General features: G+C 29.5%; 1 protein-coding gene across 4 annotated transcripts in view; it reads left to right on the top strand.

The window, feature by feature from the left end:
- LOC142329797 (dual 3',5'-cyclic-AMP and -GMP phosphodiesterase 11-like) overlaps positions 1 to 27,970 on the top strand; it is a 623,752-nt gene that overhangs the window by 282,193 nt on the left and 313,589 nt on the right. The window contains exon 2 of one of the 4 annotated variants that reach the window (XM_075374643.1): positions 8,546 to 8,592. The exons of the other annotated variants lie outside the window; for them this stretch is intronic. The gene's annotated coding sequence lies outside the window, so the exon portion shown is untranslated. The remainder of the gene's footprint in view (positions 1 to 8,545; positions 8,593 to 27,970) is intronic. 4 annotated transcript variants of the gene reach the window in all.

Below are 27,970 nucleotides of genomic sequence, written 5' to 3'. Positions count from 1 at the left end.
GAAAATGTCTATAAATACTTATTCGAAAACATTCTTATAAAAACTGGCGCAGTATTTAACTGGTTTTATTTAACTAAATATTTTCATTACTTTTAATTTTAAAGTTAATAATTATTACATTTATTTATTTTTTATTAGATATTTATATAATTTATTTTTTACTTTTCAGCGCATTTTTATATTTGTGATTTAATTCTTATTTTTTTACTTTTTAGAGGATTTTTCTAATTGGTTTCCTGTTTTTATTAATGTTAATATTAATATTAGTTAAATAAAAGCTTTTTTAAAAAAATATTTTTTTATATGTATCAAATATATTTTTGTAATTTTTTTTGTATTTTTTTTAAGACTAAAAAAAAGTAAAAATATTTATTTTTACATCGAAGTTGCATACGTGTACCAAATTTCAATCATTTTCATACGATAGTTCATGAGAAATGAAAATTTTCATCTAAATGCATGAATTTAGCGTAGTGGTAGTGCGTGGGGTCGTGGGGGTGGGTCATATCAAATTCCGACACCATAGTGCTGTATTGCCATTGAAGTTACATACGTGTACCAAATTTAATTGATTTTCATACGCTAGATCAAAAGATATTTGCAAGATTTGATTATTCCCAAAGCGAGTTACATAAAAGCTTTTAAAAATGAGGTCGATTTTTTTTTATCGTTAGGTTAGTTAGGAATGGAACGATTGATTTTTGATCTTATTACCAGATAATCAAATTGTAAAAAATAAGTTTTATTTGCGCCTAAATTGTATGTTCTAGTATAACTATTTTGGAACCAAGTATTTTCTGAAAGAAGAAATATTAAATAAATTTTAAAATTTATTTAAAAAATGAAAGATGAATTAATTTTAAAATAATATTATGAAAGATAACAATAATATTTAAAATATTAATACCTGTTCCCAGAATTATGACAGCTGTTACGGCATTAATGTTCCGAATTCAATTAAACTGTTTATTTAAATAAAACTGACCTACAAGTTATTATTTTTATTAGTAGTTTAAAAGGATTGCCTGTAATTTTAATTCAAACTATCAACTTACACAAGCAAAAGCTACGCTTAGTATAGCGAATGAGATGTATAAAGTTTGTTTTTTTTTTATTCGCGTTAATAATCGGGCTGAATAGTTATAACCAACCCAACTTCGTTAATTATACGTTACACCTTAACGATAACCATTTTAATAACGCGTATTTTATTAGGCGCATGAGTTCTTTTGCGCATCAGTTTACTGTTCTTTTCCGTTGTTCTACTTCGAAAACATTTTCTGTAACCATGTAAGTTACAAATTATTATTGATCCGCAAACTGATATTTAATTTTGATGAATAATTATCTAATTATTTCATTAACATCTTCTGATATTTCTTCATATATATTTTTTTTATTGTTATTATTGCAATATTATTTATCGTAATTTTTTTTACAATAGGAGGTTAATAATTATTAATAAATAAATCATTATATTTAAATTTAAAAAAAAAGTTAAATATCAAATAGGAGATGAAGTCTGATTCGAACCGATGTGCCTTCCCCTTGTAATATCCAAACGTTTCATGAATTAAAATTTCATTTGGCTATAACTCTGTAACCAATGAAAATAATTACCACTTATGGTATATCGTTGAAAATCTCTCAGTGAGGGCTTATTATTGCAGTTAAGAAAAAGTCCAAAATCCAGTTTTTCTTTATTGTATAATATAGGAACAGATAGTACGATATAATACTAGTTTTATGGTCACAGTTTTCTTTCGGCAGACCTTATCATAAGCTATACACTTGCGAAGAATAATTAATATTTTATGATGATTTGCTTCCTTTTCAGTTATTAGAATTACTCATGTCAGTAAATTTAAGTTTTAAAATATTAGTTACGTTTAACAACAGGCGAGGCATTTTATTCACTATTAGAATTCACATCCTTTTGTCTTCTTGGGAGGCACGGTAGCCCAATCTGGGTGGCTTTTATAGCTTTAGTAGGAGAAAATAGTACTAATTGACTTGTGTGACCCATCACTATAACCTCTCACCCGGCGTACTATAACAACTCCATTCAACTCTTTTAATTTAATCTCATTGTTTTGTTTCATCCCGCTCATTACACTTCCCGAAGCGATGGAAAAATTGTTTGAATGTCAGTTGTCTTTGTTATATAAATTTTGTACTTCACCGGAAGTTTTATTAATTACAAATGTAACCATTTAGAATTTTATTCTTGTCTGTTTTTACGGATTTTATGAATAATTTCACGATTTGTTTTTTTTACTATGTATTTTAAATATGTTTCCAATAGTTTCGTTTTCTCAGTTATTAATTTTTAAGTTATTTTTTATCTTATTTCGTAATATTTTGGAGAAATCTTCAATAGGCACCTGTTATTTCTCCTTTCAAATATTTTATTATTCTTTCACGCATGGTTAAACTATCACCTGGTCGCATTTATATATATAGTAATAAATGATAACCGTTCAAAGAAAAAGTGCGATGTAATTACTGTAGGTTTACTGTTTGTAAACGCGTATTAGTCTTACACGAAATTGTTTGTATTTATAGTTAATACTTTCTTGAAATTTTTTTCAACGGAATAAATACTATTAAAAAAAAATTGTGCAATTGTTAGACTGTCTATACGTAATTAGGCAATCATTAAGATATTTCAGCAGTGATTTTTTTTTTTTAGTAGACTGATTATACTTTTACGTTTTTTTTTAGAATCATATGTTATGGAAGTGAAACAATTTTGTTCGATATCATTCATTCACCGGAAGTGCTTAAAATTATTATAATCGGTTGTAAATCTATAGCGCAGTTACTTCGATATCTAACCTTACCGTTATTGACTTACTTCAATTTATTAGTATTTTTTTGTTTAATAGGACATCATGCGATTCAGTGCTGCTGTGGAAATGAAATCCGCAGATATTATTCTGTTTAATGCTTGTATCGGTACATCCCTATAGCTTAGTATCAGTTAATTTATGCTTGTTTAAATCGAAAGCTCTTTGTGTAGAATGTTCAATTAGTACCTATTACAAAACGATATCACACAACCTGCGTTTCGACAAGCAACTTTGTTTACCGAATTGAAACGGTATTAGGGATGCCTCCCCTAACACCGCTCTACTGTAAAACAGTAAAATAACGTTATTACATACTCTAAACTTAAAATCTATTACCATCGTACATCAGTCTTTTGTAGAACTCGCACAGTAACATTTTAGCATATGTTAATAATACATACACACACACACACACACACACACACACACACACACACACACACACACACATTTATATATATAGTGTATTTACAACTATCTAAAAACAATAAATGAAACTCATTATCAGCAGAATCAAAGAAAAGCAAAAATAAAAGTTTTTAATAAAAAATGCAATTCTGTTAATTATTTAATGTTTTAAGAAGCAAAAATAGTGTTATTTTTCGCTATTTTTTGGTTGTAAAGGAATTGCGCATTCTGATTGCTGGGTTTATCTGTATGCTTTTCAGTAAGAATTATTATATTTCTATTGGAATACTGTTCGGTAAATATTTACTGGAAAAACATTATTAAATTTATTCATAAATTTCCCCATTACTATCGAAATTGTATTTATCATCTCAAATATATTTCTTATGAATAAACTAGTCTGTTGAAAGTTTACAAATCCATTTGCGGACTGTTTCATGGCGTTTTACTACTTTACTACTAGTGTGAATACACTGGCGTTTTACTACTAGTGTGAATGAGACAAGAAAATGGAGCCAGCTAATTAAGCTACTATATCTGGACAATGTATGTTGTGTAGACTTAACTTCATGAATGTATGTCTTTGTCTTTTAAGGTGAAGATTCTGCAAACTTTTAATTTGATTCCTACGTTATTATAATGAGGGTTGTTTTCAGATTCGGTGTCTGCATGGATGTAATATCAATCTGAAGCCTTTGTCTTTTTCTTTGTTAATTACAATGTTTATTTATAGGTTTTCCCTGAAAAGAATATATAAGTTGTATCTATCACAGTTATCTGTGTGACTATACTGACTGTGTTACTCTTTTGCTTTTTTTCACTCGGAATACATTTTAATACGAGAACAGTAATTCAAGTCGATTAATCTTTTAATTGTATTTTTTTTAAATTCCACCTTTCTTTTTTTCCTGTTTAGCCTTCGGTAGATAATTGTACCGTTTAGATAATTCTTCAGAGGATGATATGTATGAGTGTAAATGAAGTGTAGTCTTGTACATTCTCAGTTCGACCATTCCTGAGATGTGTGGTTAACTGAAACCCAACCACCAAAGAACAGTATAACAGTGCAGACGATCTAGTATTCAAATCCGTGTAAAAATAACTGGCTTTACTAGGACTTGAACGCTGTAACTCTCGACTTTCCAAATCAGCTGATTTGGGAAGACACGTTAACCACTAGACCAACCCGATGGGTTTTTAAATTCTACCTATTTTTCTGTTGTCTAACGAGTGGGGATAACGTCTAAAATGCGTTCACCCTCCACAGAATTTGTTTGTTTTCAATGTCAGTCGAATGTTCTCTACGATCGACACCAGAGAAACTAATCTCTTTTTTTATGAGTAGTGATGTTCATTGTAAATCAATCCCTGCATGAATAGAGTGAACGTTTCACTTACAGGCTGAATATCATGCGTATTTAACGTGGGGTTGGCGTGCCGATATGCACTTGTACTTTGTGAAGAGGGCATCGAAAAATCTCTTTATTTCTCCTTTCCAAGGCACATTTAATATGGATGCTTGTTATTCTTGTGGATGGGAATGCCATTTTTGGGAACGGCTTTATCTCGTATCTAGTTGCCTGTCACCATTATGATTTTGGTGATGGATTCATACATACAACTCCATGAAATTCATCTTGTCTAAACTTTTGAGCTTGAACTCTTGATAAGAATTGCTTTTATAATATGCACAGAGCCCTTGAGAAGTCGCATAAATTAACTGAAACAACTGTACAGTAGCTTTTCAGAACAAATTAGTGAAACGTTTACGTGTTACATATATTCCTAATTTCGAATTTTATGGACGTTATTTTTTAATTTTACCCTGCAAATCAATTTCAATATTTTGTAGAATTTTTCTTCATTTTTTTCTGTTAAGAGTTAACTGGAAAAACGAGTAAGTAAAATCTACAGTTTCTTTATTTTCACAGGAATTGAACGAAACAAACTTGAATAATTCTTTCGATTTTTTATGTCTGTACTCTCTTATTTATGCTGTTCTCTTAGCGTTACAATGTATCAGGTTTTTTATTACAGTATTTTTATATACTAAAATTTTAGTAAAATTAAGTACTAAATTAGAATCTAACTATTCTGATGCAATTTTATTATGTGGACAACGTTTACCGAACGTTGAGAAGGCCGCGGTCGCATGAGAAGTAGCTGACCATGTCCACATACCGTGTGAAGCCATGTGCATAGTGTATTACTGATTTAATGACTTATTCGATTAGTCATGTACCTACAGCTTTGAAGTTTCTTACTTTTTTTCGAAGCGATTCAGTTAATTCTCTGATGTAATATTATTATATACAAATGTAATACGACTTTTTAAATAATTGCTTATTGTTTTTCTACAACAGGAAATTAACAACCAGTTTTATCAGTTTAATTGCGGTGGTAGCACTACTTCAACATTATTTAATTGCTACCTTTCCGTAATAGTAATAAAAACATTGTTAAAATCAGTTATTTCACTTTACTCATTCCCCCTCTTTATTATAATCACCTATGAAATTACTTAAACGTCCTTGACTAGGACGACTTACTACTTCAAGATAGTAGACTGATATTCGTCAGTCATTTGCTAATGATCGCCTCCTGGTGCATGGCGACTGTGACCGGCCAGTACTGGACAGCTGCCGTCTGTGTTGTGGGTGTTATGAAGGACGCCTGGCGCCTCTTGGAATGCTCTGCCAAGGTTCTCCCTTCACCATTACGTAATTATAAAATGAATCTGTTTACCTCCCCTTCGTTTCCATTCTTCCCCGTAGTCTTAAGTATATGGTTACCTGTGTAACAGAATATCGTACATTTTTATTGCACTTTTTTCTGTAACAAAAAAAAAGACGTGTCTAATAAAATATGAGAATTTAACTGGTGCAGGTAGAGGTGTTAGGTTAAACCAGCTTTGTCTCGATGTACGTATACCATTTCGGAGCCTCAGCAAGGCCATATTATATACTGTTTTATTATGTGATTATTTCTTTTTTTTTAGAGTATTTTGTTGAATTTGCGTGTGTGTACCTTAAAAATTATTTTGCTGTACTGGATTAATTGCACGATCATTCCAGTTTTGTTTTTATAGTTATACACATAAAATAATGCTTATATGTGACCGTTTTTACCTGTAAGCAATGTTTAAAGACCTGTTTAAAATTAATTTTTCATTGGCAAAATGTTTTATTAGCTTTTTTATCTTATCATCATTACGATAGTAAACTGAATTTATCTTTCCTACTTTACTCTTCCTCATGTTTAATAAACACCCTGGATTAATTGAATTTGCTAGGGCGCTGTGCAGACTATACCATCATCCTGCTTTAGTAGGCTTCTCGATAAATAAAAAAAAATTGTGTTAATCTAGATTAAATTTAACTTTCATATTTTCTTGGTAATTAGGCCATTATTTCTAAAAAAAAATAAAAATAAAATATAACAAAAAAATAACTTATTTTTTAGTAGAAAAGCATGCAACCAGATTAAGATTATGTATTCTTTTCAATATACCAGTATATAGATTAATGTAAGCTTTTCCGTTAAAATCTGAGCCAGTAAAATTTTAGTATAATAAACTGTAAAATTATTACCAAAGACAAATATAAACATTCAGTAGGGTTGTCAAAAAGGTAGGCGGCTAGAAATTGGGAAATATTGGCGGGGAAATTACTTTGAAGGAAAGTCAAGTTTAATTTGAGCGTTTCAAATTAAATTTGTAACGCTCAAATTCTTAATTCAAAACGCTCATAATTGTCAAGTTTAATCTGAGCGTCTTTTTTTTTTACGTCTTTACCTGTAAAATTCGTTTTTAATACGATGAAATTTTAATGCAGTTCAAGCCAAATTCTCTAAATCATTTTCTCGGTATTAAGATCGATGATTTTTTTCGTAATTACCGTTACCTATATTTACGTACGTACCTAGAACTATATCGCTAATGTACTTGTAGTAGGGTTTGAGAAGTTTACTGTTATCTATTATTGCTTAATACGATTCATTGTTGACAGTAACGTAAAAACGGTTTATAATACGTATATTTAGTTAAGTATATATTTTCTAATTTGTTGTTGCTTAGGCGCACGTGTAAAGCCTCACTGCTCAGCTGCTGCTTTTTATCAGCTGGCTGGGATCGGCGTCTTTGCTTTATATAAAGTGGTAACCGATTACTTTTTAATGCTGTTTTGCTTCTCTTTCTTTATTTCTCCTTGCTTTAATTGTTACACTTATAATTATATTTAATTAATTACACGGTCTGTTATACTTAAATAAATGAGAAGAATAATTTATTTGGTCTTTTATTTTTTTTTTTGGTCTTTTTTATAACTTACGCGGAATTTATATTTTACTAGCTGACCTGGCAGTGCTTCGCTACTGCTAAATTTGAGTGTATATATATATATATATATATATATATATATATAGATTAAACGAACACAAATGAAAGTTTGATAAAACATTAGAAAAATGAAGATTACGGAACATCACAAAATTTAACCTTTTCTTTTTTCCCTCTTCCAATCTTCACCCCTTCCCCTCTTTCCCCTTTTCTTTTTTCCCTTTTTCGGAAAAATTTTTATTTTCACGTAACTACTAGATATTCTGAATAGGAGCCAAATCGGACCATAAATACAATTTTTTTTAATATTTCGATCCCCGCGCCATCTGGCGGCACCAAACTAATTCAGAACCCTTCACGGGCGTGCGCACAACAACTCACGAAAGTTTCATCGCAGTCGGATGAATGATATATAGGAACGCATACGGGACAAACATTCATTCATTTTTATATACGTATATATATAAGATGTATTTCTTTATAGTTTTATAAATAATAAGTGACAACAATAATAACGTAAAATAATTGTTCAATAAAACCTAAGATTTAAAACTATAAATTTATGTTAAACAGTTATTAAAGTAATCGTAAAAGTTACAAAAAAAATGTGTGTTGTACAAAAGTGATAGAATTAGATTATTATTAGAAAATCCTTTGTTTTTTGTTACTTTTTTATGCCGGTTAGAATGTATGTATATGTTTCAGTATCCGATTCGAACGAGGTATTATGTAAAGTAGAGTTATTAAGTTATCACTAATGAATAATTAAAAATACTAATTAACATACAAATATCACACTCGTTCATTTTTAAACCTAGTATTTTTTTTCTGCTCACATGTACAAATATTTCCCTGTAAATTCTAAATTCAAGAATTTAACGTATTTTATTTTAATTTTAGCATTGTATGCCTGGTATTCAAATAAAGATAACACTGTTTTATTTTTCAGGTGAGTTTCTGTAGTACTGTACTGTTTTGTTGTTGGTGTGCCCTGCGGTAAGAAAAATAAACCTATTTATTTACACATATATATTTTTTCTCAATAATTTTTTAACAGTTCATAAGATTTACCATAATTACTCTAAGAAAGGTTTAGTCGTGTTTCAAGGAGTTATTATTTACTGTATCACCTGTGTACTTTATAAATATATTCGTGTATAATTATATAGTTGGTAAATTATTATTATACATGAAAGGTTTACGTTCATAACGTTTTCATTTTATACAATATTAAAATAATAAAAAAAGTTATTTATATATCACTGATACTTATAAGTCGCATTTATAAGTAGTATAAAGTAACATATCTTTATGTATCGTGTGAAATTTCACAAAAGTTTCTCAAAAATCAATTTTTTGACATATTGTAATCGTTTATTTTCATAGTTATTTTATCGTATTGTTTTCCGAGAGACTTTAATGATAATTAAACAAGAATATTAAAAAAAATAAGAAGTATCAAAATGACAGAGAAGTATAGTACAATAAAATTACTGTATCTGTACTGTATATTACATAGTATACCTGACTGTTGTCTTCTTAATGGCAAGAAACGGTATTTGGTGGACCTCATACACTTTGAGTAGGGGAGTTTAACCGTCGGACTTGTAAATCCAGTTTAACGTCTTTTTAAGTACTTACACAAAAAAATAAGTAAAATTATGATTTTTTTTTAATTACAGTAATTCTTTTCTGCTGAGCAGTGTAAATACTGAATTGTTTCACGATTGAAAGGGGGCACGTTAATTTTTTCCTTTACGCCATCTGTCAGACTTTAATACGGCTATGGCGTATGTAAATGTCAAGAGTTACAAGATGCATCGAAGTAGTTTTCTGTTGAAAGTTATGATGATTACTGTACGGCAAATTAACCGGTACGGAAAGTGCCACTCGTCAGGTTGAATTTCGTCTACATTTAAATCGGTTTGACATAACCGATATATATGAATACAGTATTTTTGATTAAGCTATGAATACAATTAAAACGACAAATATAATAAACCTGAGATAGAGTGATTGATATTCATAATATTTACTGGCTGCGCAATTTTCCGTAACCACTTGTATCTTGCGTGAGTTTTTTTACGACCATTTGTGTGTAGCACCTTATTCACATAATCTAAAAGTGAAAATTTTAGTTTTTTTTAATATCTATATTTCAAATATAAATGTAGGATTTACTTGTTAGCAATTCTTGGTCCATTTTTTAACTAGCTTTCATTTTTATCTTTATTCAAAATATACTTTTTCGGAAAAATAAGTAACTTAAAAAAGATTTTATTTTTGTAATTATTTCGTTATGCACGTCATGCTTTTTATGATAGTCTTATATTATAGAAATTTTCATTCAATTCATTTAGGAATGTAACAGTAAATTGTATATTTTTTTGAAGTGATAAATAGAGTGAGAGTTTTTAGTACTCGTATATGTTAATTACCGTAATTAACGGTTGAAAGGGATCCGCAAAAAGATACAAAGTAACCTGTAAATGATACTGCCATCCCGTTTGAAAAACAAGCAACACCCGAGGATAGTTGGAAATTGAGAATCGGATGGTTCCTTCTTTCTTCATTGACATTATGTTAAAATTTACGCTTCTCGCTAAGGTCATTACAAGAATTGCTGTCTGGAAACCATTATTACTTTAAAAAAAAAACAAAAAAAAAACATAGCTTAGATATCTGTAATTCAGATATTTTACATCCGTTTCATAAGAAACATGAACATATTCTAACGCAAGAAATTAATTTAGTTATTACTGCGGTGAAACGATGCATTACATACATTGATTTTCCTCAGTAGGGAAGCTTTTAGGCTCGATAGTGAGTTAATGATATGTAATAAAGTCCGCTCAAAAGGTTTTCTTGATTTACAACATTCAGGTTACCTTTTATTAGGAATTTTCTTTCATCTGATTTATGAAGCATAAATTTTGCATTGTTTGTAAAAGGCACCTTTCCAAATCCTGTTTATTCATAAATGCTCCTTCATCCCTATTCTCCTGGCTAAATGATGTTTCCTAGTGGGTGATAAAGTCTGAAGTGTTGCAGTCTTCTTTCTTGGTATCTGAATAGTGTAGTATTTTGCAAATTGTTTGGCTAGAATTAAACTCTTTGAGGTCATCATGGGCACAGTTTAGCGAATATTGTTGCACGCGTATCGATTTCTTAAACTTACGTTCGAATGAATTATCCTATTCATCAATCGTTGCTTTTTAACGGTCGCTACCCTGAGAAAACCCGGCTACCCGTTCTCATTGTTACGTTTAAGCGATGTAAAAGTGATTAATTTACTTCCAATAAATCTCCTTCTTAATGTTTGCTGATGGAATAGTAACGAGATGAAGTACTTCTTGGCTCACCCTGGGCAGAATCATAATTTCAACATTAAAATACGATTAAATATAATTTCCATTATCTTATACTGACAGTAACGTTAGCATCATCTGTAATAAAAACATGTGTTTTTAAATTTTAGTGTAGTATAAAATAATTACCACAACAATTACAATAAAAAACCTTATTTAAATGTCATTATTTACTAAAAAATTTAATTAATAACAAGATAATAATATTTTGAGGGAGACATGTTTGTGATTACATCTTCGTTAATTCTGTTTATAAATGATAATTAATAAATTCGTGTTAAAATACGACAGGTGTCATTTCATGCATGACACCTCATTAATTTGGTTGTACTACTTAGAAGCGTCTGTATTTTAACAGCCGATCTTAATGGAAATTTTACTTCGTAATAAAATGTATTCATTAGATTCCCACGATATTGATTAAAAATCATCACATCCATCTCTTTTTGGAAACATCTTTACGAAACGTATAACCTCGTAAAATGTTAAAATGATAAAATGGCGAATAAACTTGTTAAAATAAGAAATAAATGTTGATAAAATATATTTTTTTTTTAAGTAATAATAAATGTTTCTGCGAGTTCTTTAATAGTTTGAAACGGTTATAATGGGATTAAGTGTATGTATTTGGACTCTAGTAGTACAACTTAAACTAATTTGTTACAAAACGATTACATTTTAGTATTAGAATAGCTTCGTATCTGAGAAACGCTCTCTTTATATACCTCTCTTTAAGTTACCCTACCTTGAAAAGGTATATGTTTAGGAATCCCATAAATTTTTGTTTGTTATTAACTTATTTTTTAATTAGAAAATCAATACCCAGTAATATAAACAAATAAATACTAACGATCCATTAAGTGAAGAAATAACTAAGGAATTAAGGAAATTGATAACTAAGCATCTGACTGAGAGTAAAGGAATTAGATACTATCGTAGTAATTGTTAGTCTAATAAACTTATTTTTTTAAATTTCGCATTTTACAGAAAAAATACCGTAACAAAACGATTTTTTCTTACATTCTTTATTTGATTTTCCTTTTTATGATGAGGAAAGAAAGGGGATTTTGTATTACCTTAAATCCATTATCAATCTGTATTTGGAGTAAAATAGCATTAAATTAGTATCGTCAATGGAACTATATTAATGGTATTTATTTAGGTTTTATAATTAATAGTGTTTTCGTTATTTCCTTGCGGTTATTAAATATTTTGCGTTAACTTTCACTAACAAAAGGAACCGTAATTAATTTTTTTGCTCTTTTAATTTTATACAAATTTATGCATCAGCTGAGCTAATATAAGTGTAATGAAAAAAACGTTTTTGTTGTAAATTTGTAAATTGTAAGTTGTAAAGTTGTAAATGTGAAGAATACAGAACAATTAGTTTAACTAGTAATGCATCAAAAATCTTGACTAGAATTCTATACAGAAGAATTGAGAGGAGAGTGGAAGAAGTGTTAGGAGAAGACCAATTTGGTTTCAGGAAAAGTATAGGGACAAGTGAAGCAATTTTAGGCCTCAGATTAATAGTCGAAGGAAGATTAAAGAAAAACAAACCAACATACTTGGCGTTTATAGACCTAGAAAAGGCATTCGATAACGTAGACTTGAATAAAATGTTCAGCGTTTTAAAAAAATTAGGGTTCAAATACAGAGATAGAAGAACAATTGCTAACATGTACAGGAACTAAACAGCAACAGTAATAATTGAAGAACATAAGAAAGAAGCCGTAATAAGAATTGGAGTCCGACAAGGATGTTCCCTATCTCCGTTACTTTTTAATCTTTACATGGAACTAGCAGTTAATGATGTTAAAGAACAATTTAGATTCGGAGTAACAGTACAAGGTGAAAAGATAAAGGTGCTACGATTTGCTGATGATATAGTAATTCTAGCCGAGAGTAAAAAGGATTTAGAAGAAACAATGAACGGCATAGATGAAATCCTACCCAAGAACTATCGCATGAAAATAAACAAGAACAAAACAAAAGTAATGAAATGTAGTAGAAATAACAAAGATGGACCACTGAATGTGAAAATAGGAGGAGAAAAGATTATGGAAGTAGAATTACTAAAGATGGACGATGCATGAGCGATATAAAATGCCGAATAGCACAAGCGAAACGAGCCTTCAGTAAGAAATATAATTTGTTTACATCAAAAATTAATTTAAATGTCAGGAAAAGATTTTTGAAAGTATATGTTTGGAGTGTCGCTTTATATGGAACTGAAATTTGGACAATCGGAGTATCTGAGAAGAAAAGATTAGAAGCTTTTGAAATGTGGTGCTATAGGAGAATGTTAAAAATCAGATGGTTGGATAAAGTGACAAATGAAGAGGTATTGCGGCAAATAGATGAAGAAAGAAGCATTTGGAAAAATATAGTTAAAAGAAGAGACAGACTTATAGGCCACATACTAAGGCATCCTGGAATAGTCGCTTTAATATTGGAAGGACAGGTAGAAGGAAAAAATTGTGTAGGCAGTCCACATTTGGAATATGTAAAACAAATTGTTAGGGATGTAGGATGTAGAGGGTATATTGAAATGAAACGACTACCACTAGATAGGGAATCTTGGAGAGCTGCATCAAACCAGTCAAATGACTGAAGACAAAAAAAAAAGTTGAAAATTTAATTATTTAAACCTTTTTAATTGGTCATTGTACTAACTTAAGATCTATGATTTCTAATCATTCTGTGTTAAACCAAAATCAGTTTATTTATACCATATATATTCGATAATAAATTATGCAAATCATTCGTTTGTTGTGCGTTATTGAATCTAAGCTTGTTTTCTCTAATAAATTCATAAGCCTATACACTGTAGTCACAAATATCTACTTAATTTAAGATGAAAGTGATAAAGTGAAAGGAAAGGAAGTACTAAGTAATGTAGGTCCGTTCGTTTTTAAATACGGTATTAAGTTCAACTTCGTGATAATTGTTGGTTGTAACAAAAGTTACTTTTCCTGAAGCTTCTTATCCATAGGTTTTTATTTAGTCGATGTATCGACAATGAAGTGCTTATCTAGGTGCTAGAGTGACTTTACGTTTCACCGTTTCTTTCAGTTCTCTCTGCTCTTTCTAGTAAATTTTCTCCTACTCGGATCACTAATTTTCTGTTTTTTCCTCTGTTAAATAACGTGGTGTGCTCTATTAATTTTATTTTGCTGATATTCGTGCGTAATCTTAAGTTTGAAGGTGAGCTGTTAAAATATAGCATGCTGTCTTTCTACAAAAATATTTGTTCATTCTCATTATCTTCACTTCATTCTTCGGTTACTTGATTATTCAAGTAACGAGTCTTCAAAAAGTTACGAGTCTTCAAACTCGTAAATTACGTCCGTATACCAGATTTGAAAACTATTCTCGTAGAATCTTTTTACTATACTTTGTCTACGGAAATAAATGTTTTTAAACTACCGGTGCCTAAAAAAGAAAATGTAAGTTGTAAATATAAATATGTAAACTATTGGTCTTTTTTACTCTTATTAAATAAAACGATGTAAATTAATTTTTTTTTTATCGTACATTTAATCGTAATTACACTGCCGACAGGTTAATTGTTAGTTTGTGATTTAATTCTAAACTAATTCCATGTTTCTAAAAAGATATGCAGTATTTTTTTAAGCAGTTAATTATACATTAGTGTAATCGATAAGATTAAACAAAATTATTAGATAGTCGTTATAAATTATTATCGGTCAATTAAATCTTATGGATCGCATGGGCATTCTCCGTAATATGATAAATGCCGCTTTGTATCAGTTATTACAATTAATTGTTTTTATAATGCTTACTCTTGAAATCCTGACTATTTTCCGAGCTCTGCAATTATAAATTACGTAATTGCATAATTACCTGTTAACGTTTTACTTATTGTACTGATAAAAAGTAGCATTTTTTCAATCTAGATTGTAAACCGATATTTGGTCTCGTGTAAAGTGCTGTATGACCCAGAAATTTTAATATTTAGATAAAACTTTTAATGAAAGCCCTCAGAAAAACTTTTACGCGGTCCTCAGAAGAAGCTTTACAGACATCGTTATGTGAGTTGGACAATATATGTAGTCAATATAATTTTAAAATATCAATAAATAAAACAACGCCCTTCTAGGGCAAGGATCCGATAAGATCAAAAATAATTTTTGAAAAACAAACTAATTAAACAAGTTTCACGTTTTAAATATTTGGATGCGATATCGGCATTAGATTAGTTATATAGATGCAGAAAATAAAATTCAGAGGTTTCAAAATACTCGGGGACAGTAAGAAGATCCCTTCGCGATAAAGTTAAAACAGATATAATGCTAAAGTTATGTAAAGTAATGGCTATCCCTGTGATAGCGTATGGAAGTGAGATACGGGTTGATCGTGCGTGGGCTGTCAAAAGTTTAGACGCAGAGATGCGATTTATTAGATCGGTAAAAGAATGTTCAAGATGGGACCGATTTAAGAACGATGATATAACAAGAGAATTAGATATATTCTAGGTAATGGAAGAATTGCCCATTACTAGGAGAATTGGCTTCGGCTTATATCTAGATTAGATAATGATACATGGGTTAAGCGAGTGCTTAATTATAAACCAAGAGGAAAGAGAAACATAAGGAGACCGCTGAAGAGGTGGTTATGAGTTCTACTTAAAGTTTGTTTAGGTTTAATTCCTGACCAGGATAGCAAGAAGAAGAAAAACTTTAATAAAAATGCAGAAAGATTGTCGATTAATGAAACTAAGAAATTAAAAATAAAATGTATCATTTTTAGTAAATGTTGATCCCTAAAACAGAATTAAGAACTGAACATGAACGTTTCTTGTGATATCATGTTTTCATAAATTTAACACCAAGCATCGACATTCATTTTTCCAAAAGATATCTTTTCTCGTTTTACAAGTTTCTTAAATTCATACTATGTAATCATGTCGTACTATTTATATTAACTGAAAGGCAGCAAAAAATTCAAAGCTGTTAAAAGTATAGAATTTTACGTTCACCTTTTCTTTATTAGAAATATGTTACTTATAAATCGTATTCAGTTATTATCGTTTTTATAACTGTGTAATTCAGTTTCCGAAAATGTAATTTTTATCTTTCTTTAAAAATAATTACTTTAATTTGTCTTTATCGTAAATGCCTAGAAAAATTTCTTATTCTAAAATATGAAACGTTTTTCTTTGTAGTCTCACACGGAGACTGAACTTCTTATCCGCACTATTATTATTTATCAGCACAGTATTAATTTGGAAACTACTACGATTTATTTGTTCTATTTTTTTCAAAGAATTATTTTTCTGTTCTCCTTTTATATCTATTTCCTGATATTGTTTTTGGGTTTTTTGTATACTGTATATCAATAATTTTACACTATTCCTTTAAAATAAATGCCGTTTGACAAAAAGATCATTATCAAATTATTTGAATTCTTAATGGCTGAGATTTCTCTTTGAATTTTGTGTTTAAAGTTTTTTATTTCTTAATTACCATTGCAATAACTGATCGCTTGAATTTCGCAAAGTCTAAATGTTGACTGAACCGGTATGATTATTGTTTTTTTTTATTTTGTTACTACACAGAATATTTTATAAATTTAATAACTGCAGGAATACATAATTGTGACTTCTCAAAATAAGAAAAGATGTAAAAAATTAACATTAAAATCGCATAAATATATATTTATTTCACAGCATCTTTCAGAATGCTACAGTAAAAAAGCTGGAGCAAAACTCCAGGGTCGGCCTTTATGTACCAAAGAAAAAATTAAATTGATTATTGCATAAATTTGAAAAAAATGTATTAACTGTTTTTCTTCGTATCCAGAAGATTTCATAAATATAGGCTGAAAAATGTTCGTTCTGCTACGCTTTCAAAACACAAAGAAAAGACTTACGAGCATTAAACGATTCCATGGCTATACAGTAATAAGAGATATCATCCGTCATAATAAATTAACAGCGTTTAATTTAACCATATAAGAATAAATTAAAGATAAAATTTAGACAGATTAGCAATAACAAAATTTTATTAGTGAAACTTTATCTTGGGGCGTGAAATACCAGCTCTAGCACTGCGCTGCCTTTAAGTAAGCATGATTATCCTTAGTCAAAATTAAGTATAGTCATCTGGATTCTTTCTCTAAGACATTAATGGTGACGTCATAAATAGCTAATGGTAAGGTGCAAAAAATAAGAAATAATTTTTTATTTCAAAAATAAAAGGATGAAGAGAGATTCTTGCAAGAAAGTGTAGTCTGCTGAATAGAGTTTCTGAAAAATATTGAACAGCGCTGCTGGATATCTGAGACGTTTTAGTCTCAGAGGAACAGGATGATTTCCGTAAGGGACAACCGGGACCAAAATCATGTCTTAAGATAAAATAGCCGAGTAAATCGAGGTAAATTTAAGCAAATTATGGCCCAAAGAGCGTATCACTGAAGTGATGGAAGAAATGTATAAAAATAACACAGATGTTACAATCTGGTTCCGAACTATCTGTGGAAATATCTGCAAATGAAGGAGTGAGATAGACTTGCAGTACAACAACATTTAACAAAATATCATATTTACTTAATTTATAATTACGATAGAGATACTAAGATAATCCCGAGAAATTTAGATCAATCGCATTTTAAATTTTAAAATTCAAGGGATACAAAATAAAATTATAGAAATTTATAGCAGTACTTACCCTTTTATATGGAACAGAAAGTTGATGGTTGATAAAACGATATTTTACACGGGCTCAAGTTCAAAAATGAAATTTGTAACGGGTGTAAAAAGATGTACGTTAAGAAACTCCCTAGAATGAATTGACCGGAACGCCCATTGTATTATTGACCTAGTTGATGTAAAAAAGCAGAAATCTTTTTTACGTATTAAGAATAAGACAAGTAGCCATCTTCCAAAATAACTGAAGACTTTTATCAGAAGTATTCTCGGACAACCAGAAAAAAATGAAGAGATAATTTTCTGAGAACAAAACAGACTAATGTCTAGCTCTCATGAGAAGAAAAACAAGAAAAAATCAAAGTTATTACTTTCAGTCGAAATGGAATCCTATTTAAAACGTAATTTTTGTAATTCTTGACCTTGGTCTTTAGGTAAAAAATTTTTATGCCTAATTTTTATGAAATAAGATAGATGTTTATGCTTGTTTGTTAGTTATCTGCTACGACAGGAATTCTTTAAATTCGTTTACAAATGTATCTATAAAAAAAACAATGAAATACGACATAAAATTATATTTTATAAAATCTTTAAACATAACGTAGATAGAGATACTACAGTGATATAACTGAAATTTACAAATAAATCCTATTATGTGTTTTTTTTTTTTTTATTTAGATATAATAAAATGTCTCACGGCAACGATCGACTTTTTATCGAAAGTGTAGCTTTGGCTTAAATGGCACTTTAATTAATGTTGAAAGAAGACATTTGCAAATCACAACACGGTTATATCATTATAAAGGTTACAATGTAAATCCGGAATCGATAACAATTTGGTAATAATAAAATCGAAATAAATACCAGTGTACAAAAAATCAGTTTAACGATGTAATGCAATACTTATTTAACCTTCACAGTAGTTAAAAAATAATAACACTGATAGATAAAAAAAACGTTTTTAAACATTTCTCTAAGTGCGATACCATTTCTTAAATTGCTTTTTTGCGTAGATTACAGATCTGTAAATACAATTTTTCTATCACCCTTAGTTTTAAATAAATTACGCTTCAAAAACTATGAAAGGAAAATATAGTTAAAATCTGTAAAATTTATAATTTTGCATGGACATAAATATGTTAGAATAATTTCGCTGATGCTCTTCTTTTATAATTAGTCTCAGACCCATACCGAATTAATGTCCAACAGTAATCGGCTAGCATGTAAGTATTTCATTTCCTTTTATAGCGGCTTTCCATCACCAAAATGTCTTGATGGAAACCGTCGCCGTGTTCGTCACCTACGTTTCCCAGGTTTTCCGGGGAAAAATCCAGATGTGAGTGGAAGAAATGTATTTTCAAAGACATATTGCATCCCATAGCTCTGTATGAAGTAAGGTTGAGTAACAATATCGTGGTGATTGTCGGATTTTTGTTTACCGAAAAAATGTTTGCAATAGTCTTTAAATGAAGCCTAAGCTACACGTCTACACGTCTATTAACGTTGAGTTAATTACTTTTGACCAACCCTCTTATTTTAGGACCAAAAAATATTCCTTCTTTAATTTTTCCTCTACTTGCATTCGGAAATTTCTGCCTGATGTACAAAAATCCGGGACTATCCTTCTTCATTGCTTTTACCAAATTTTTCATTAGTCCTAGGTTGATATGGTGAAGGGGTAAAAATATTTTTTTTGGTTCAACTCAGGGCTCATGAATAATATTTTTCCCATTTGAAATTAAGTTGTCTCATTTCTTCCACTCTTTGATAACATAATGTTTATCGCTATCTCGACTGTCCCATTCGCAAAGAAAACACACGTACTTAGTAGAGCCTAAGCGCGTGCCTAACAAAATAGCTATAACTTTCAAATCACCTCATATGTTCCAGCTATGTTTTTTATAATTTATTTTTTCAAGAACGTCTTTCATCACATCGTATGTCTCTTTCAAATTAATACCATAAGCGATTGGTATCGAAGGATATTTGTTACCGTTGTGTAGTAGAACCACTGTTAAGCTGCACTTGGACGAATCTATGAAAAGGCGCCAGTCCTCAGGTTTATGAACTTGTCCTAAGTACATCATAAGCTCATCAATGTTTGTGCAATAAACCAAATTATTTTCATCAATAAAGTATTGAGAATGTTCTTATTGTCGGCTTCGAAAACCCGAAATTTTTGGAAGTAAATTCCAACCTTGCAGTCTTGATCCTAACAGTTCAGCTTGATTTTTTGATAAATTTAAATCTCTAACCAATCATTTAATTCACCTTGTGATATAAGATGTGGCTTGTTGGAAGATAATTCAAAATCAAAATTGTTTTCTTTAGTACTACCTGAATCTTCATCGCTGGTTTCGAAACATACATTCACAGGTGGCTCTGGAACTGGAATAATTTCACTGTGAGGTACAAGCCTGATTGCAGTTTGCAATGAAGGATACTTTACAGTTTTTTTAGAAATTTCAGACACACTTGTGAAACAAAAGTAACACTCGGTTACACGATCCTTTGGTTCACGCCAAACCGGTACACGAATTGGGAAAGCCTTCCGTGTACCTTTCAGCCATCCTCTTAAATATAGAGAATTACTAGTGCATACTATATGAGGAGCTCTCGTATCCTGATCACCAATTTTACAGTGAAAGTACAAATTTTATGCTTTTTTATTTAAAGATGTAATGTTTTTTCTATTTAATTTTACGGTAAACAAACTGCATACGTAACAAAAGGCATCCATACCATTTACACAATTTCGAGGCATTATGACACTGCACTGTTAACAAACTTAAGGCAGCAATAAGACTGAAACCCACCAATAAGACTGGTCTAGTGGTTAACGCGTCTTCCCAAATCAGCTGATTTGGAAGTCGAGAGTTACAGCGTTCAAGTCCTAGTAAAGCCAGTTATTTTTACACGGATTTGAATACTAGATCGTGGATACCGGTGTTCTTTGGTGGTTGGGTTTCAATTAACCACACATCTCAGGAATGGTCGAACTGAGAATGTACAAGACTACACTTCATTTACACTCATACATATCATTCTCATTCATCCTCTGAAGAATTATCTAAACGGTAGTTACCGGAGGCTAAACAGGAAAAAAAAGAAAGAAAGAATCAATAAGAATGAACAAAATAATTCATTCCTAAATCCACTTAATACAAACAACACAGCTGTGTTTTCAGCTGATTTAATTCTTTGTCTAGTATTTTTTATTTAAGTAAGTTAAACAATAAAAAATGAGCTAACAAAATCCAATATAGGAGCTTAAAATTTAAACATTTTCCAAAAATGGTAGATGATAGAAAGATTCTGAGTTCATATTCGTTTTTAGTATCAAAAAACAGATTAAAATCATGTACCGCATGTTAGGAAACAAAAATTATGTTTATCAATGTAATCATAGCGTGACCTACTCGTATTTACTTTCTTTGCAATTGCTATATTTAACTGATGAATAAAACGGGAAACTGAGAGATCTTTGAAAATTGATGTCATTTTTTTGTTCCTGCTTACAAATAACATGTATTTCTGTTGTAGAATATACAAATAAAAAAAAATGAAACTGAAATTCAAAACTTCAAATATGAAAACGATAACACAGTTTAACGATTACATGAGACGCTGTAATCCTTAAATACAAACATATTCTAGGAATTTTCATGGGCCTGAAATCGGACTAACGGTTATTTCCTTTTCAGTTAAAAAAAGTAACAAATTAACATTTTATGAAACGCATAAACAAAAAATGAGTAATGCGTAACATAACATTTTCTGATAAAGATAATTTCACTATAAAATCAATTTTAATTTTAAAATGCACTAACATTTTATTTATTTACATGGTGCTTGCCTCAATCACTTAACATGGACAAATCCGTTAAACGATAAAATATAACACGCTTACGGAAGTTAAGAACGATGTCAGACAGAAGATAAAATAAATATAAAAAAAGCTTTCGAGTAACATTTTTTGTAAATTTATACAAGGAAAAATATATTTTCCTGAAAAGGATGATTTAAAGTCTTTCGTAATCTACTAGGAAAATATTGAATTATAGTTCAAATTTATGAGGAAACAAAATTATTATTTTAATTTCTTTGCAAACCTAAAGTTTTTTTTTTAGTTACGTGAATTAAATTATTTGGAATGCAACCACAAAATATCAGAATACTTAGCGATTGATGCGTTTTTCAATTAGTTTTAGTAAAAAATTCGGTCTGCCTTTTCATTAGATCTCTTAATTATGCATTAAAAATTTTTTCGTTATTTATTTGTATTTCTGTTTAGATTGTGAAATTTCTCGTTACAAGTGATTTGATGCAGAACATTCGAGAATGTACAAACGGAAGTAATTTCAAAGTGATTGTCGGTAGTGGTTTATATGACGCAGCCGATTAGCTTTCTGTTTTAACTCAATGATTTCTTAAAAAGTTGAAAATTTTTTATCAACGGTAAAAGTTTGAATGATTATACAGCATGCCAAAACCTTTGTCGTAAAATTAAGGTTTATAGTTGAAAATAGATGAATGTAATAAGAACAAACATTATTAAGTGATAAAAATTCCAGTAGCTTTTATTTTTGTTTAAATAATTTTCATCCATGAATCGATCAGAGCAGAACATTTAAGCAGTAAAATTAATTTTATTACACTAAAAATGTTTTACTGTGCGGCCTAGACTCGTTGTCAAATTTGTTACCTGAAATTTATATTGTACGACCTTTAGAAAATTCTGTTGCACACCGATTTAGAGTTGTAATAAAAAAGCAGGAACTTTCACCTAGGTTCGTGATAAAAGATTTCTCGTTAATTTAAATTATTAGAATCCACCTTATACTTTTAAAACAGTGGTTTAGTTATTACAGAGAATACATCTTTGATTTGTTGCAAATAATATTAAAACCGTACATCTCATACTAGGATTTTCTTTGAAAATGAAAAGTGAAAATTCAAAAATTTAACATTTTTTAATGCAAACACTTGAAAAATTCGTTTTCACATTCGATCCAAATATTATTGCAAAATTTCACACTGTTTAAACTAATTGAATTTTTTTTTTTTTTTTTTTTTTTTTCAGTGAGATTGCTCTATTGATTGTAATTTTCTGTAAGAATCCAAAATCTTAGTATAGAATGACGTATGGTTTCCCTGTAGGATTAAATGTGTGAGCACGTTTATAATGACAGCTGATATTAAGCCGACTCGTTTTTTCATCAGTCCTTAAATTACTAATTGACAACGTACAGCGCCTAAAATTGTGAGGTCATCTCCTCTGAAATAATCACGAATACATTTTCTTTTTGCTTCTTCGTTACGCTTTAAAATAAACAGTTCATAACAAATAAAAAAAAACGAAATACATAAAAGTAGTTTGTCTACTTCTGCTTTATCTCAAAATATTTCACTATACCGAATCAGGCAACAGAATATTCATACAATCTCATCTTATATCTCACCGCAAACCTTTTTTTTTGTGAGTTTCACAGACGTTTGTTTTCGTCTACTACAGTAGATATATATAATCAATCTTCTACTACAGAAGAATAGCTTATAAATGGTTCAAAAAAAGGAAACCGTAAGTATCACGCATTTGAGAAAATTATAATTGCAGATTTTCAGAATTATTGATCAGACTGTACAGAACTAGCTAATTTAGCTACACTATTATTAAATATGTGGGGTACCATATCCCGCATATGTTTATATGTAATGCAACCTGAAGCTAACAGTGGATGATGTATTAACGGATAATCTTTTGAACAAAATCTAAATATTTTGGGGAAGTTCAATTATAAAAACTGGGCGTAACATTTAAACTGACCCTTACTTAAAAATAATAATTAATATGTTTCTTACAAACATGGTAGTAAAAAAAAAATCATAAGTAATTGAAGTAGTTCTATTTTTATAAAATTAAAGTAGTTATAAGTAATAAAATTAAAAACTAAATAAAATTAGTTTCTTTTTCGTTTCTTAATTATTCTTTTTCAGTTAATTCTGTTAAGGTAACAAAAATCGTAACCTCACATTCAGAGTATCGCTACTATTCGCAGCGGGAAAAACGTAAATATTAAACTCTTATCTTCTAGTGGAAGAAGTAAAGCGAGCAATTTTGAGGCGATTCTCATTTTTGTAACAGCATAAACAACTTCTGCACTGCTTAAATAACACTATAAAATAGGAAAATGTATTTATTTAACATGTAAACGATCACTTTTTGCTGTTTAACGTAAAATATAAAAATAAAAATATCTCATGTGTAACGACGAAAGGTAAATTTTTTACGTAACGGATTTACACAAGGCTGGAAATATTGTGGAAGAATGTATACTTTTTCTTGAACAAATATGTTACATACTCTTTTATCGTATAATTGATTTAATTTAATATAAATAGTTTCACGAATTAGAGTTTAAAAAACACTAATAAAAAAGTGGCAGCTTAAAGACGTGCACTTATATCATATTAAAGCCTGTAACAGATTTCTCGTTACACGTGTTTACGTAGTGTAGGGATTCCATCTGTTTCATAATAGTCGCGCATAGAAAATAAGGTTAAAAAACCATTTAGATCACACGTATTCCTTTTTATTATATTTTACTGGAAGATGGAAATGAATTCAATATTGTGTTAAATTGACCAATTTCGTTTATAAATTTGTTACATGAAACCAAACAAATATCATACTGACGACTGAATGTCGTGTTTTACACAGCGATCGGGAGTCACCATTCACATTCGCATTAAATAGCCGTTAATATGTTTACTTTTTATTTATTATTAACTCATTAATTTTTACGTTAGCATTATGATAAGTTCAAACTGTAACGGAAACAGTAATAATAATAATATTATCAGTAACATAATATTTACCCACCCATAGCTTAGCCTCTGTGTAGCTTCCGTAGTAACACTGATAGAGTAAACAATTTAAAAGATATGCAAATAGTAAAATATGTCATAGTAAAAGAAAAATTTAAATCATTTGATTAAAATTAGTGAATACTTCGGAGATGTATTTAGTAAATAGTGTAAGTAAAATTATCTGAACAGTTAATGTTGATTGAATAGCAATACTGTATTTTCGTTTAATTCTGCATAAGACCATACACAAATCTGTACGAGCCGAAATGTAATCTCATGAAAATATAATCAGATTCTAATGACTAATCACCGTACTTTTTTCAAACTAACTGTCATGAGGGGGATAAATTATTATCCGTTCAAATAATTTTATTTCACTGAAAATTCTAGCACAGATTACTAAAGGAATGAAAATAAATACAAAGTGTCTGTACCTACACGTAGCGGTTTTACTAGTACCGTTAGGTGTTATTACGTCCGAATCCATATCCCATTTATATAGAAATAAAAAATAAAAAAGAAGCATTCTGAGTGCACAAAAACCATCTTTAAATCTCACTTTACCATTGAAATGAAGAGCTGCAAAAATAGGATTGGTTAAGGAAGCATTTATCAGAAACAGTTATTATACAGTAAGATGGAGTTAAAAGTCAAAAGAGCGTCTTGTAAGTATTAGGTTGTTTGGTGTGCATGTTTGTACAGATGTGAAATATGGACATTAAAAAAAAAAAAGATAAAAGAAAGACTATATGCATTTAAAATGTGCTCATGATGGAGATTAAATTGACAGAAAAATGAAAGAGTGAAACATGACAGGAGGATTCATTAAAACAGTGCTAGAAGGATTGGCGAAAATTGTTTATAAGAGAGTAAAGAAAATATAAAAATGATAGATGATCACAAAGAAATAGGGGCGCTGGAATTAAAAGGCAATGGAGACGGACATAGCGCAGGAGACCAGTTTCAGAGCAAATCAAATAATAATGATTATTACGAAATCTCAAAACAAGATTTTTGCAACACGAACTACTATAGGAATGGAATTCGTTTTTCCTGAATACACTTGATGAAATTATTTTACTGATAATATAGTTGCTATAATAAGTATAAATATTATTAATTTAAGTTTATTTGTCTGCACTATTCTGCCACAGTTATAAGGAATGTTTTTATCTGAGCTAGATGCGTTATATCTTAGCAATGATTTAGAAGTTTAATTACTCTCTTCATTATAAATTAAGTCCTGAGTAGCCTTATTTTATTCCTTAATCATTTTTTGTTAACACTATTTCATTTCATTACTGATATTTGTCTTCTAAAGCTGAACAAAAAATTAAAAAAGTACCTTTTTACCGCTTTTAATCTAATCCAACTTGATTTCTGTTTTAAATACGTAAAAAGATTTAAAACTAAAAATATAAGTATAATCAAAAATTACAACTGCTTAACAACTAACCTTTTCTAATTAAAATTCTTTTAAATAAACGTTTTAGTTATCTGTCATTTTTCAAGTTATAGCTATTTCTTTAATAAATAGTTATTTTTAATAACCAAAAAACTTGTGTTAGTTTTGATAAGCTTAATCCGATGTCTATAAAGTGAAAAACAGGTGTTATTACGTCGAGGATAAAACTGATATTTGCAAATATACCCTCATTGAAATAATCGCAACAGTACAGGTAAAATGTGTAGACCCTCTCGGAACAAAAATTAATAGTTTGCCAGGTGTCTTTGTGGTCTACTTTGTGAATATCTTTTTCAAAATGCAGTCATGTTATTTTGTGTACCTTTCCTTACTAGCTGTAGTAGCAGCTATTTAAAATAACTTTTTTCAAAATAACCGTTTTCCTTTACCTTCTTTACCTTTCATATAAATTCATTACAAATTACAGATTTACCTATTTCTAGTTTGACAAACATAATTTCTTTTAATATAGAATAATACCAAATTTATAATGTAATGAACTAAATTTTATAAATAAAAATGTGTAAGGTGAATTCAAGGGATACAATTCCATTTCTGATACTTATTTTGTAATAAAGAATCTAAAAAATTAATAGAGTTTACGCCGCTCATATTCGAGCGACCAAAATAATTTATATAAAGTTTGAAAAGTTACAATTCAATTAGATTTAGTAATTTCGGGTTAGATTTAAACTTTTTAAATATTAAACATTTCTGCAGTTTTATATAATATTTTATTGTTGTTAAAAAATTAATTGAAGCCGCTCCTCAGATACGAGGGTCGGCTTTTTATGATGATAAAGGTGAAATAACTAAAATTATTGCCAATACAAGAACTAATAGGAAAATTAGTCGGCTGGCCAGCCAACAAAATATCCTATATAAAGTGAATTCAAAGGGTACAAATCCATTACATTTAGTAATTTCTGGTTAGATTTAAATTTTATTGAAAATATTAGACATTTTTGCAATTTATTGAATTAACTAATTATTATTCACAAAAATTAGTCTCCTCGAATTCGAGGCGACAAAATATCCTAATCCAAATACGTACAAATCCATTACATTTAGTAATTTCTGCTTTGTAGATGAAAATAATAGAATGTTATTACAATGATGTAGTTTTGTAATGGTCATAATTACCATGATGTAGAGTTTACATGTGGTATTGATGCTTAGAATTGTAAAAAAGGTTATTCCACTATTTTAAAAATTATTTATTGATGCAATCCACAATACATTTAAACTAGTTTCTTTTCTTTTTTGCAATTCATTTGGTGGTGAAGATCTTCACTACCAAAATAATTCATATAAAGTCGTTTCAAAGGACACAAATCCACTAGATTTAGTAATTTCTGTTATTTATTTCATAATAAAGAATCTAAAAAATTGTTAGAGTATTTTGGTCCCGCAGATTCGAGTGACCAAAATAATTCATATAAACTCGTTTACTAAAATTATTACCAATACAAGAATTAATTGAAAAATTAGTCGGCTGCAATTCCAGCCAACAAACTATCCTATATAACGTGATTCCAAAGAGTACAATATCGATTAGATTTAGTAATTTCTGGTTAGATTTAAACTTTTAAATTACATTTTTGCAATTTTATATAATATTTAAAATTAAAATTTTAAACAACAATAAAGCGATTCCTCATACACGAAGAATCGCCTATATGGCAAACGATTTAGAAATTGGATTCAAAATAAAGAATCTAAAGAATTAATCGACTCGAATTCCGATGGGGCAAACATTATTTATGCAGAAATTTTGGCTCCTCGGAATTCCGATGGGGCCAAACACTATATTGTAGTTAATAAAAATCAATTAGGTTTAGTAATTTCTGGTTTGGAATAATTTAAAATTTTCAATTAGTTGGGCCGAATTTGGCCCAACAAAATATACTATATAAATTGATACAAAGGGTACAAATCCATTATTTCTGGTTAGTAGATGAAAATAATGGAATATTATTACAATAATTTAAACTTTTCAAT

This window comes from Lycorma delicatula, chromosome 1 (assembly GCF_047948215.1).
Source record: "Lycorma delicatula isolate Av1 chromosome 1, ASM4794821v1, whole genome shotgun sequence".
Classification (NCBI taxonomy): Eukaryota; Metazoa; Arthropoda; class Insecta; order Hemiptera; family Fulgoridae; genus Lycorma; species Lycorma delicatula.
Note: the sequence above shows the minus strand (reverse complement) of the source record. Positions and strands in the feature narration are given on the sequence as shown.